The following is a 12,934-nucleotide window of genomic DNA, read 5'->3' on the forward strand; positions in this document are numbered from 1 at the left end:
CTGGCCAATCACCGTTTTCCATGCTCCTAACCACTGTGATTGGTGCAGGGATGGGCACGGGACCTAACCAGGACCAATCAGAGTCCTTCCCTGGGACTTTTCCAGGTCGACAGAGGTGGACAGAAGTGTCACCTTGAGCGTGAACCTCGTAAGAGGTGGCACTGGAAGGATGTTGGGGGTCTCCTGAACTGCTCCACATACGAGGAGATGGGGTCCAGCGTTTGCACAGCAAGTTGCGGCAGAGCGAGCCGGCCCCCGGTTCCCAAGAGGCCTTGGCGGGGCTGCTCCTTCCAGGGCCTGGTTCCCCAGCCAGACTTGCAGGCAGGGAAGGCGAGGGCTGACCACGCGGGTGACCCACTGACCTTGAGTCTTAGAGCGCCATGAGTCAGAGCGACCGAAAGGGACAGTGATGTCACCACCAGGCAGGGTGGGTAGACCGCCCGGGATCGTGCCAGGAGAGGCCTGCTTTTGCCTTAAAACACAAGCTGAGCCCAGTTACACCAGCTGGGCCATGTCGGGCTCTGGCCAAGCTGCTGAGGTGACTCTGGGCAGGCGACGGGTTAGATTAGGGCAGGCCTGATCAGCCAGGTCGGGACAGGAAGTAGGGCCAAACCAGGGCGGGCCCTGGAGGAAATGGAGACGTCTCACCCTCAGCCCTCAAACTGACCTCTGGGGACGGCGCCAACGTCTTCCTTTCTTCCCTAAAGGGTCCGAGCGCCAGGGAGCGCACTCATCTGCTCCTCACAACCCCCCACGAGGCAGGACCGATGTCTCGCTCACTTTTCAGAGGAGGAGACTGAGGGTCAGAGTGGGGGTGGACCCGCCCAGGAACACGACTGCTAACAACGCAGGACGGAGGCTCTCCCGACCCCCAGGCCAGGGCTCTCTCCTCTGCAGCACAGCGGCTCCCACTGCCCGGGCTTTGCCGGGGGTGTGGAGGGCACCTGAGGAGCTCTGCCTTCGTGTCCTCCACCCTGGGGTCTGGGGGCTTGACTGTGTTCCCTGCCTGCCTCTCCTCCTCTCCCCCCGGCTCCTCCAAGTCTCCCTTTCTCTGCGCCCTGAGAGCCAGGCTCCAAGGGGACATCTGTCCCCCAGGCGTAGGTGGTAACACACACACACAGAGTCACACACACAGAGACACACACACCCCCACACAGACATACATGCACACACACACAGACACACACACACACACAGATACACACACATCAGGGTTTTCCTGGAGAAACTTCAGAAGAAGCAACACACCCACTTCTGGTCTCCCCCATAAGAAGTGCTGTTTGCACAAAGTCCGCTCAACTTTCTGGCCGGTTCAGGCTGTCTTGTTGGACGCCAGGAATTGGGGGCAGGGGTGGCCGATGGGCTCCCTGCTCCCAACAAAGTCCGTGAGAACCGCAGCCCCAGCCTGGAGCCCTGGGGCTGGCAGAGCCTCTGCGGGGCAGGCTGGTAGAGCATCGGCTACTCCCAGTTTGGAGGCAGATGCGCTGGGCCGCAGCCCTGCCCGCCTCTGATCAGCTTGGCTGCGTGAACTTGTCAATCACTCAACCTCTCAGAGCCTCGATTCCCCAGCTGCGAAGCTGCAGTAATGACCTTGGCCTATCCAAGGACGGGTGAGCGAGGCCTGGGCGCGTGCGGAGGCGCCCACCCCCCGCCACTGGCCATCACCCTGAAGAACAACCCCCCCTCCCCCGCGCGAGCCGGACCCACCCCCAGCGAGCCGGACACGTGAGTCAGCCCCCCCAGCATTGCTCTGTCACCTCCCTGGGGGCTCTGGCCTCCAGCCCCTGCCCCCCAGGGAACAACCCAGAAAGACTGGGGGGAGGGGCGGGCAGAAAGCGGAGCAGCCAGGCCAGCAGGGTGGGGGCCGGGAAGACCTGGGCGGCCACAGGAAAGGTGTGGCCGGAACCCCCGGAGCCAGCAGCTGGAAGGAAGGAGTCGCCAGGTGGGCCCCGCCCGCGGCAGGAGCGCCGCGCGGGCAGAGGGCCAGGGCACTTGGCAGGGCCGGTCCAGCCTCCGGAGACCCTGGGATGTCCTTCGGGACGGAGGGCCAAGCATTGTCCCTGATTACCAGAGGTTCTGGCCGGCGGCTTTCACACGGCTCATTGTATCCCGGGGCCTGTGGGAACTGGCTCCTTTCCCGCAGCTCAGTGGGGTTTCGGATCGTGGCCCCTCCATCTGCCACCATCCCTGAGCTCAGCGCCGAGCTGGACGAGAAGGGAGGGGAGGGGAGGTGGCCTTAGCTTCCATTCATGCCAGAGCTCATTCAGTCTGCATTAAGGAGCCCACGGTGTGCTGGCCCCACGCTACCTGATCCCGGTACCTCTCTTGCTTCTTCCTATTCCTTATTTTCTGATTCATCACTGCTCTTTGTCACTAGTGCTTAGACACTGGGATGGGGCCAGATCACCAGCCAGTCAAGCCATGGGATGAGCCCTGGGTTGTACTCAGGCTCTGGAAAGGCAGCCCCAAGTTCATTTCCTCGGCAGGGCTGCTGTGTTCAGTTGTTTAGGTTGTGCACTACACAAGGTGCTGTGGCAGGGCTGCTGTGTTCAGTTGTTTAGGTTGTGCACTGCACAAGGTGCTGCGTCCAAGTGGATGCTCTTCACACTGTGAACATCTTTACATAAGGTATTTTTTGTATTTTTCTTACAGGTTCATTGATGTGAAAGATGGCCTATTTGCATATTGATTCTGTCAGTTTTCTGTCAGAGGGCCACAAACGGACCCACTGTAACCAAACTGGGAAACCACAATTGTCGTCATTATTCCTAACAGCTACTGTGAAAACTTTGAATCCCCCATTATTTTATGTTCAACAGTTTATATCGAACGCCTTTACATGTGGCGTCTTGTTGTTAAAGAAAAGATAAGAGGACGGCTTAAAATTATCGACGGGGAAAGAGGTGGTTTTTTCTAAGGAGCCTGGGCTAAGCCATTTGCCTCTGTGAGCCTCAGTTTTCCCATCTGTCTCATGGGCCTAATGGCCAGTCCCTTGCAAGGTGTGCTGAGGGTGCTGGGGTTCAATGGAAGCCCGGGGTGCACAGGACGTGCTCAGCAAGTGGTAGGGGTGGTCACTTTCCTCCTGGAAACTTGTTCTGGTGTCTCAGGGTACCCCTCGCCCCCCGAGAAGCAGAGGCAGCTCTCCCAGCCCCACCGTAGCAGGAAGATGCTCTGCCTTTATTTAGAGTCCTGGTCCACCAGGGCCTGAAATGCTTGCCCCTGCATTTCTCCAAATTTGGTCCTGCCCAGACTCTCGACCCTGCTTCCTGTCCCCCACCCCCGCCGCCCCTGCTGCCAACGCCCCTCCGTCCGCGCTGGCCGCCAGAGGGGCCGCCACCGAGGGGGCCTCCCCAGAGCCCCCAGAAGCCGCCCAAGAGGAAATCCTCTTCCTCCCCTTCCAGGCTGGAAACGACAGAGCTTCTTGTGGAATTTTTTGGCTTCCACACCGCAGAATGTTCTAGCCTCATCAGCCACGGGCTCCCCTTCCCTGCTGGCTGGCAATTCTTTGGCCGGAGACGTGTTTGGACCTTACCTCCTCTTTGTGCCCCCTGCCCCCCCCCCCCCATGCTTGTCGCAGGCACACCACATTATGCCAAGGATCCAGAAGAACCAACCGGAAGTGATCCAAACTCCCCTACAACTGGTCCTTTCCAAAACTGGAAATGCGGGGGTAGGAGGGGACCATGACAGCCGTGGCCTCTCCATGACACAGGGCGGGGGGAACAGGGGGTAGTGGGTGGGGAGATCCAAAGGGCTGGATGGGATCCTGCCGTGGCCTTTGCAAAGAAAATCCAGCTCTTTATTCGTCCAGCTCCAGCCCTCCCCTCTTGGCAGCAGAATAATTAAATATTCATGCATTTTCTCCTTCCCCTAAGAAAGTGATAAGTCAGATTCTTCTCCACACACATAGAAAAATTGCCCCCAGGCAAGGGGTTGGAGCCAAATTTCAGTTGAAGACAAAGCCTCCACTTCAATTTACGAATGAAAACACCCTTCACCTTTGCCGCTGTGAATTTCCTAGATACACACGGTCAAGACAATTGGAGAATTATGAGGCTCCAGGACCAATTAGGGCTGTTTGTATTGACGTAAAGTCTGGGGGATTTTTTTTCTTCCCCTCACAAGTATTTATGATACTGACAGATGCAACAGGAAAGAAAAAAAAAAAAAATCCCTGCACAGGAATAAGTCTGGTGGGGCCACGTGGCTAAGGATTCAGTCCCCGGTTTTGTTTAAGCGCCGGGACAGGACTGACAGTCCCCCCAGGTGCTGCCGCATCCCAGGTGAGTGGCAGGGCCCACCTGAAGGCGGGTGTCCGGCCCATTTTGCAGGTGAGGAGACTGAGGTCTGAGGTCGTCTTCTCAAAATGGCAAAGCTGGTGGTGGGCCACGCAAACGGGATCTGCCAGCAGCAGACAGGACCGTGCTGTTTGGAATTTGGTCTGTTTAGGTCTCAGTGTGTGGGCAAGGGGAGGTGCGGGTGAGGGTCCTGCTCCCGAGGGGCCCGTGGGAGGAAAAGGCTGGCAACCTTGGGACTTGGCCAAGAAAAACACCTCTTTGGAGAAAATCTGGGGTGGGGGAGCTACAGAGGGGGCAAAGCCCCCGATCAGGCTCCATGTCTGACCTGGCCTTTCAGGAAAAGTGGTCCCCCCACTGCCTCTCACAAAACTGTCTGGAGAAGGGCTGAGCCCTAGTGGGCTTTAGGGCACCCGACCCTCCCTCACACAGGGATTTCCCTGCACCCACTCTGCTCACGGGCACAGCACGGCACCTACTCTGCACACACACAGCCCAGCACCTACTCTGCGCACACAGAGCCCGGCACCTACTTTGCTCACAGGCTCAGCCTGGCACCTACTCTGCTCATGGGTTCAGCCTGGCACCTACTCTGCTCATGGGTTCAGTGCAGCACCTCCTCTGCACATGGGCACAGCCCACACCTCCTCTGCACATGGGCACAGCCCACACCTCCTCTGCACATGGGCACAGCCCATACCTCCTCTGCACACAGGCACAGTGCGATGGGCTGCTGGGGCCTCCTCCATGCTGGGCCTCAAGCCCTGGATGAGCAAGCAACTGAGCCCTCTGATTCAGTGTCCCGTTTGGAAAATGGGCACAATGACAGAAGCTCCTGGCAGTGTGGTCGTGAGGAGTCCCTGAGACAAGCCGGCACAGGTTCCCCGTGGGTTTAGGGCAACCAGTGGCCTGGGTTCAAACCCGCTTCTACCATTCACTGTGTCATCTTGGGCCTGCAACTTACCTCTGCACTTCAGTCTCCCCCTCTGGAAATGAGACAGTAAGAGTGACAGGCCCGTGGGGCTGCTGTGACAGTTAAAAGTGTTTACAGTTTGTTGGAGTTCCCGTCGTGGCACAGTGGTTAACGAATCTGACTAGGAACCATGAGATTGCGGGTTCGGTCCCTGCCCTTGCTCAGTGGGTTAACGATCCGGCGTCGCTGTGAGCTGTGGTGTAGGTTGCAGAGGCAGCTCGGATCCTGCGCTGCTGTGGCTCTGGCATAGGCTGGCGGCTACAGCTCCGATTCGACCCCTAGCCTGGGAACCTCCATATGCCGCGGGAGCGGCCCAAAGAAATAACAAAAGAGACAAAAAAACAAAACAAACAAAAAAAGTATTTACAGTTTGGTGGCTCATACATAGATGTTTTGGGCAATTCTCTGTGGACATATTACGCTTTGTCATATAAAGGCCCGCGCGTGATGGGGAGAGGCATTGCACACAAACCCCTTTAGCACGCTCAGGGCGCATAGAGAATGGTTAAGAAATATAAGTGCTATTGTTCTTTTTTTTTTTTTTTTTTTTTTTTGCTTTTTAGGGCCGCTCCTGCGGCATCTGGAGGTTCCCAGGCTAGGGGTGTGCTCGGAGCTGTAGCTGGCTGGCTTATGCCACAGCCGCAGCACTGCAGGATCTGAGCCACACCTGTGACCTACACCACAGCTCACAGCAACGCCAGCTCCTTCACCCACCGAGTGAGGCCAGGGATCCAACCCACATCCTTATGGATTCTAGTCGGATTCCTTTCCACTGCGCCAGGACGGGAACTCCCATTACTATTCTATTTTTATTCTGTAGGCCAGTGGGAGCCACGGAGGGTCTCAGAGTGAGGGCAGTGGCAGCAGAAATTACACTTAACAAAGCTGGCTCTCAGGCATCTTAGAAGTAAAGATACAAGCGCGGGACCACCAGCCCAGCTGGTGCCTTTGTGGGGGAAAGAAGGACAGAGCCCGGGCGGGGGCCCGGCCCCTCCACGGCGCGGGCAGCCCACGCGGCAGATGGAAGGGCTCCGCAGCTGGCGTGCGGGGGTGGGTGGACCCGGGCGGGCGGCGTTTCCGGCGCCCCCATCCCGCTCGCGGGCTCCCTGACCGCATTTTTCCATCTCACTTTTTCCCTTGTAATGCGCGCTCGCGTCTTCAGATCGCGATTGTTTTTTGTGAATGGAATGTAACTTGAGAGCCGGGCGGAACGTCCCCGGGACGCCGTGCAGATGGAGAAGGTCCCCTCTCCGTGTGAAAGGCAAGCCGGGCGGCCTCGGCTCCCCGGTAGCCCCGGCGGCCGGCAAGACAGACGGGGCCAGGTGGGGAAGGTCACGGCAGGAATGAATCGGGAGAAGCGGGGACGCCCCCCGCCCCCCTGCTCCCCACCACGCGGGGCCCCGCCAGCCCTGTTTTCTGGGCTTTGTGCTGTTCGGCATCGGACCACCCACGGAGAAGCCGACCTCTGCCAGGAGGGGGCACCTGGGGGCTGGGGGCTCTTCTAGGGAGGAGGCAGGTGACTTGCCCGTCCTGCAATCTCGGCCCAGCCCCCAGCACTAAGTAGCATTCATTCAGTCATTCACTCATGGTTTCAAAAGATATTAGTCACACGCTTACTACGTGCCAGGACTGCACCAGGCACCGGACACCACAGGGAATGGGACAGCTGGGCCCCTGCCCTCATGGACTGATGGGGAAATACGACCAGCACAGGATGCTGAACCGGAGAGATGAAACAACACGCACAAGAACACAGCCAGTCAGGTTGGACCCGGATCTTGTTGAGCCCTGCCTAACGGTGCTGCCAGCTGAGGCCAGGGCTAGGCGTTGGGGGGCCTGGAATGGGGGCAAACGCCCAGCTCCTCCCAGGGGTCAGTCAGGGCCTGCTTTGCAGGAAGGCCAGGCTCTTGGTGGAGGCGCATCCTTTCCAGCACAGCTGTGAAAGGAGCGTGGATTTGGGGGAATCATGACATTCCCAAGGCTCCCGTCTTCATAAACTGAGAATATCAGCTCCCACCCAAGGACCCAAGGGTGAGTGTGCAGATGAAACAAAGTTCATCGTAGAAAATGAGCTCGGTATGGTCTCTGGTACACCGGACCTAGCAAATGTTCAATAAAGGCTACTTGCACAGTGAACAACCTGCCCAACGGTACCTAGCAGTACCTTCTCTGTTCCCTTTCCTTACAAGCTTACACATTTAAACTGAAAGGGTCGGACAGAGCTGGCTTTGAAAGGCAGAAGGATTTCAATGGCGTTTATGGCTGCAAAGAAATGGGGAGGTGACTGTCTCAGGCATTCATGCTGCTTCTAACAGGCCTGTATTTTCTGAGCACTTAACTGTGCTCTCACTGTGCCAGCACCGTCCCTGGACAGCTCAGGCCACAGAAATAAGCCCTAGCAAGAAGATCTGGAAGATGGGGCCACAGCTCTGTGGCTCGTGAATGCCTGGGAAGTTGAAAAGGCATGAATATTTTATATACTTTCCAGGACTTCTGAGTGGCGAAAAATCCTTGAAAGACTGAAAAAGCCCCCATTTCCCAGACTTTCTCTCTGCTGTTTTATGTGTTGACTAGAATTCATATACTATAAAATCTACAATTTTAAAGTGTACAATTCAGCAATTTTTTAACATCCACAAGGGTGTGTAACCATCCCCACTATGCAAATCCAAAACATTTCACCACCCCCACAAGAAACCCCACATCCTTCCGTGTTAGTCCTGCCCCCATGCTTTCCCCGCCCTGCCGCAGCAACCACTAGTCTACTTTGTGTCACTATGAATTTTCCTAATCTTTTTTTTTTTTTTGTCTTTTGTCCTTTTAGAGCCGCGCCCACAGCATATGGAAGTTCCCAGGCTACGGGTCGAATCGGAGCTATAGCTGCCGGCTTACACCACAGCCACAGCCACGCCAGATCTGAGCCACATCTGCGACCTACACCGCAGCGCACGGCAACGCCAGATCCTTAACCCACGGAGGGAGGCCAGGGATCAAACCCGCAACCTCCTGGTGCCTAGTCAGATTCGTTTCCGCTGTTCCACGACGGGAACTCTGACTTTTCCTATTCTTGACATTTCATATCCACATACCCACATGTGGGTCTTTTGCGACTGGCTTCTTTCCCTTCAAAAGATGTTTTCAAGGTTTATCCATGTCACAGCCTGGGCTTGCATCCTTTTTCTGGCTCACTAACACCCCGGCTGGTGGATAGACCACAGTTTGTTTATTCATTCATCTGCTGATGGACCCTGAAGTCGTTTCCACTTGGGCGCTATTGTGACTTGTGCCACGTTGTCGTGGGGGCGTGTCCAGTTGTCTTGGGTGCGCAGGAGCGGAATGCCTGGGTCACGTGGGAACTATGTTTAACTTGTAGAGGAACTGCCAGGCCCTCTTCCCAAGCAGCTGTGCCTGTTTCTTCTTCCAACGGCAGTGCGGGTGGGCTCTGATTTCTCTGCATCCTCGCCAACACTTGCGACTGTCAGTCTTTTTTAACTTTTGGCTGCACCCGCAGCATGTGGAAGTTCCCAGGCCAGGGCTCGAACCTGCACCACAGCAGCAACCAAAGCCACAGCAGTGACGATGCTGGACCCCGAGTGCGGAGCCTCCAGGGAACTCGCCACGTCCGTCTTTTGGATTGTCGCCATCCCAGTGGGGTGACGTGGCTTCTCTCCACGCTTAGCTCCCTCTGCTACCAGCTCTGAGCACAGCTTCCACCACCCACAGAACCACCAGGGCTTTGTTGATCGGGGGCTTCCTCTAGACCGAGACCCCAGGAAGCCGGGGGCACGCACCTGTCCTGAACACCTCGGTCCCCCAGAGTGCAGCCCAGAGCAGCCCCTCGGTAAGAATCGTGTTGACTGAGCGGATGGATGACACGGGAGCCCAGATCCAGACCACACACGGCTCAGAGTTCTAAAGCCTCTTTATCTTTCACCAGCCCAAGGAACCAGACGCAAACTGGTGTTCCTTGGAAATGTCCGAGTGTTCACCAAGTTCTCTGACAGCCTGTGGTCACTGCAGCCCCCGCCGGGGTGGAGGGTGTCCTGGGAGGGACCGCCCTGGGAGGGACCTGGTCCCCCCACCCCCTGCCCTGGCTGCAGTTCTGCTCCTGGACGGCGCCCAGCCCCGGAGGCCCGGCCTCTGTGGTGTGCGATGCCCTCCCGGGAGGAAGAGCCCAGCATTGCGTGTGGGGAGAAAGTTCTGTGCAGCCCAGGGAAGATGCTGAGCCGTCCTTGTGGAATCAGAGAGCCCAAGGGCAGGTCACCCTTTGGTGCCTTGGACCGAGGCGGCCTGGACGGTGGCCAGGGCTTTGGTGGAGCCTCTGGTCAACAGGGCTGGTCTTGGCCGCCCCCCCCCCCCACGCTCATCGCTCACACCGCCTCTCCTCCCCGTGTCCCAAGCCCAGCCAGGCCTCTGCTCCAGAACCAGGGGCCGAAGCGACCGTCACTTCGGAGCCCCAGACCCTGCCTGCCGGAGGGCCCTCTGTCTTGCTGCGCCTGCTTTACAGATGAGGACACCGAGGCCCCGGGGCAGGTCAGACCTGGTGCACAGTCTCGGGGCTGGGAGGTGGTGGAGCTGGGACGCCAACCAGTTTGGCGGAGGTCGTCCCCAAAAGGCGGAGCCAGGGCAACGGGAGCTCAAAACAGAGGCGCACAAGACGGACCCCGAGCAGTGAGGATGTGGGGGAGGGGCGCAGCTGGCACACACCTCCGTGTGTGTGTGTGTGTGTGTGTGTGCGCGCACACGCGCGCGCCCATGCGCATGTTACAGTATTCTGTCCTACAGTGTTTCTGGCCTGGTCAGATCAAAAGCTGTGCCACCTGCATTAGTTTCCCATAGCGTTATTTTGACACGTTCCTGATTTTGGTGACATCCAGGTGCCAGGCGGGGGGCGGGGAGGCCAGGCTTTGGCGCCCAGCGCTGATCTCCGCGGGCACAGACCACCAGCCCTCTGTGCCTCAGTGTCCCCACGTGGGGGGGCTGGGATGAAGCCGCCATGTCACGTGTCTGGGGTATGGTACCCCGGGCAGGCCTGGACATCCCTGTCCCCTCTCCCTCCCTGGCCTCAGCGCCCCCGCCCCCCGAGGCCTGAGCCCCGTGGACAGTGGGACAGGCTGGACCGGAAGGAATTCAAGCTGCAGATGAGAAGGCAGGAAAGGGTCAGCCAGCCGTGACATCGGCCTGGGCCTTTCCCATCCTCCAGGGTGCGGGACACGGACCAGATGGTGAGTCCCAATCGCCCGTGTTATAGGTGAGCAAGAGCTTCTCTTTCCCCGGTTTTGGGAACCAGCAGAGTGTTGCCAGTTCTTTGTTTTGCCAGTAAGGACATCTTCAAAAATACCATTTACAGCCACTGCCGAGTCACACCCAACTCAGGAGACTCAGGAGCCCAAAAGCAAAGCCGAAATCAAGAGTCAGCATTTTAAAAAAACGGGGTCAGCCTGGCTTGGTGAGTATGTTTTTGCCTCTCCCGTGGCCCTTCCTGTCTGGTGGCTTTGGGCCGTGGACATGCTAACCAGGCCGGCTTCGGTGTGTGGTCCACCTTCGGGGACCAACGGGCTGGGCCCCGCAGTCCGTGGCTGTTGCGGAGACAGGGCTGACAAAAGCTGGGCACTGCGTGGCACTGGCTTCCCTCTGGCGGGGGCAGGGACGGTCCCTGGCAATTCCATTTTACCGAGGAAATGGGCCCCCGCCTGATGGGCCAGAAGGCCCTGGAGAGAAATGTCCCCGCCCGGAGCCTGAGCCCTGAGCTCCCAGGAGGGCTGGTGGCAGGTTGAAATTCCACTTTGCCTGCTGGCTATTGGTCCTTGATCTGGATGTGTTCCCCACTGAATGTCCACTCTGCAAACACAGGGCTATCTTTCCTGACCTGGTCCCAGTGCCTACAGGAGATCCCTGGGCACAAGAGAGCCACTTAATAAATATTTGTTCCGTAATTGGCAGCGTTCAAATACCCACACTCTCATGGAATATTATAGAGCCATTAAAACAAGGTCAATGGGAGTTCCCGTCGTGGCGCAGTGGTTAACGAATCCGACTAGGAACCATGAGGTTGCGGGTTCGGTCCCTGCCCTTGCTCAGTGGGTTAACGATCTGGCGTTGCCGTGAGCTGTGGTGTAGGTTGCAGATGCGGCTCGGATCCCGCATTGCTGTGGCTCTGGCATAGGCCGGTGGCTGCAGCTCCAATTCGACCCCTAGCCTGGGAACCTCCATATGCCGCGGGAGCGGCCCAAGAAATAGCAACAACAACAACAACAAAAAAGACAAAAAAAAAACCAACAAGGTCGATGGCTGGCAGGCATTAACAGTATTTGAAACTGGGTACAAATATTCCATTGCTCTCTTCCTTTTTTTGTTTTTGTTTTTATTTTTTTGCCTTTTCTAGGGCTGCTCCCATGGCACATGGAGGTTCCCAGGCTAGGGGTCAAATCGGAGCTGTAGCCACCAGCCTACACCACAGCCACAGCAACTCGAGATTCGAGCTGCATCTGCGACCTACACCACAGCTCTTGGCAATGCCGGATCCTTAACCCACTGAGCAGGGCCAGGGATCGAACCCGCAACCTCATGGTTCCTAGTCGGAGTCACGATGGGAATGCCTGTTCTCTTCTTTCCACTGTTCTGTACATTTGAAATCTTTCTTAATAAAAAGCTCAAAGAAAGTAACGAAAAATCATACCAATGCGGAGTTTATAAGAAACAACATGGGCATGCCTGTGGTATATAGAAATGATGAAATCATATAAATCATTTGCCAAAGAGCTCGTGAGGAAACGTATCCCAACGCAGCTAATGGGTCTTTCTGGTTGTGGGTTACCAGCTTTTCCTTCTGTATTTTCTACCCATGTTTCTGGATTTTCTATAATGGGTGGGGGGTGGGGGGGGAAGCTTTGTAAAAAAAAGTATGAATAAGGCACATCACAGGGTTTTTCTTTTCCCACCATCCTTTGCTCTGCGTCTTCTCCTGGGGAGCTGCTAATTGCTCCTAAATTGTCTCCTCTTTGCCTAGGAGGGAACAAGGCTTTCCTGTTCAGGAAACATTTGTGCTGCCAGGAGTCCAGCAGATGAGAAAGAAGAGAGGAGAGAGGCCCCTTCGCCTGGCGGTGGGGGCTGGGCTCCCAGGAGCCCCGGGCAGCGCCAAGCTGACGAGGGCTCTCAGATCATCGGAAAGCGACAGAGGGTCAGCATGCGGGGTGTTCTGGGATGTGAAGCTGACCCCCAGGGCAGCAGAGATGGGAGGACCCTTGGTCCCACCGTCTCACTGTACAGATAAGAACATGAGATTCAGACAGGGGCAGTGACCCCCCCAAGGTCACACAGCATCCAGTGGCCAAGGTCAGACTCGACCCCTCGACTCCTGAGAGCGCTTCCTCAGCTCCCCCTCACCGTCCCCCGGGGCCCTCTCCTAGCAGTGCTCCTGGGTTTTCCGCTCTGGTGGGCCCAGAGGGCAACCATCCACCCCCTTCCCAACTTCCTGCATCCCCGGGTTTCGAAATCACCTCTGGGTTTTCCAAGGGAAACATATTTTGGTTTTGGTTCTTACTTTTCTTCTGCTCATTTGAAGAAATCTGAGAGTCCTTGCTAATTGCTTGGTCAAGACTGCAGGCAGGCAGCGAGGCAGGCCACAAATGTGATCTCCAGCCCGTGGCCAGCACTGGCCTGGAGA

This window comes from Phacochoerus africanus, chromosome 8 (assembly GCF_016906955.1).
Source record: "Phacochoerus africanus isolate WHEZ1 chromosome 8, ROS_Pafr_v1, whole genome shotgun sequence".
Classification (NCBI taxonomy): Eukaryota; Metazoa; Chordata; class Mammalia; order Artiodactyla; family Suidae; genus Phacochoerus; species Phacochoerus africanus.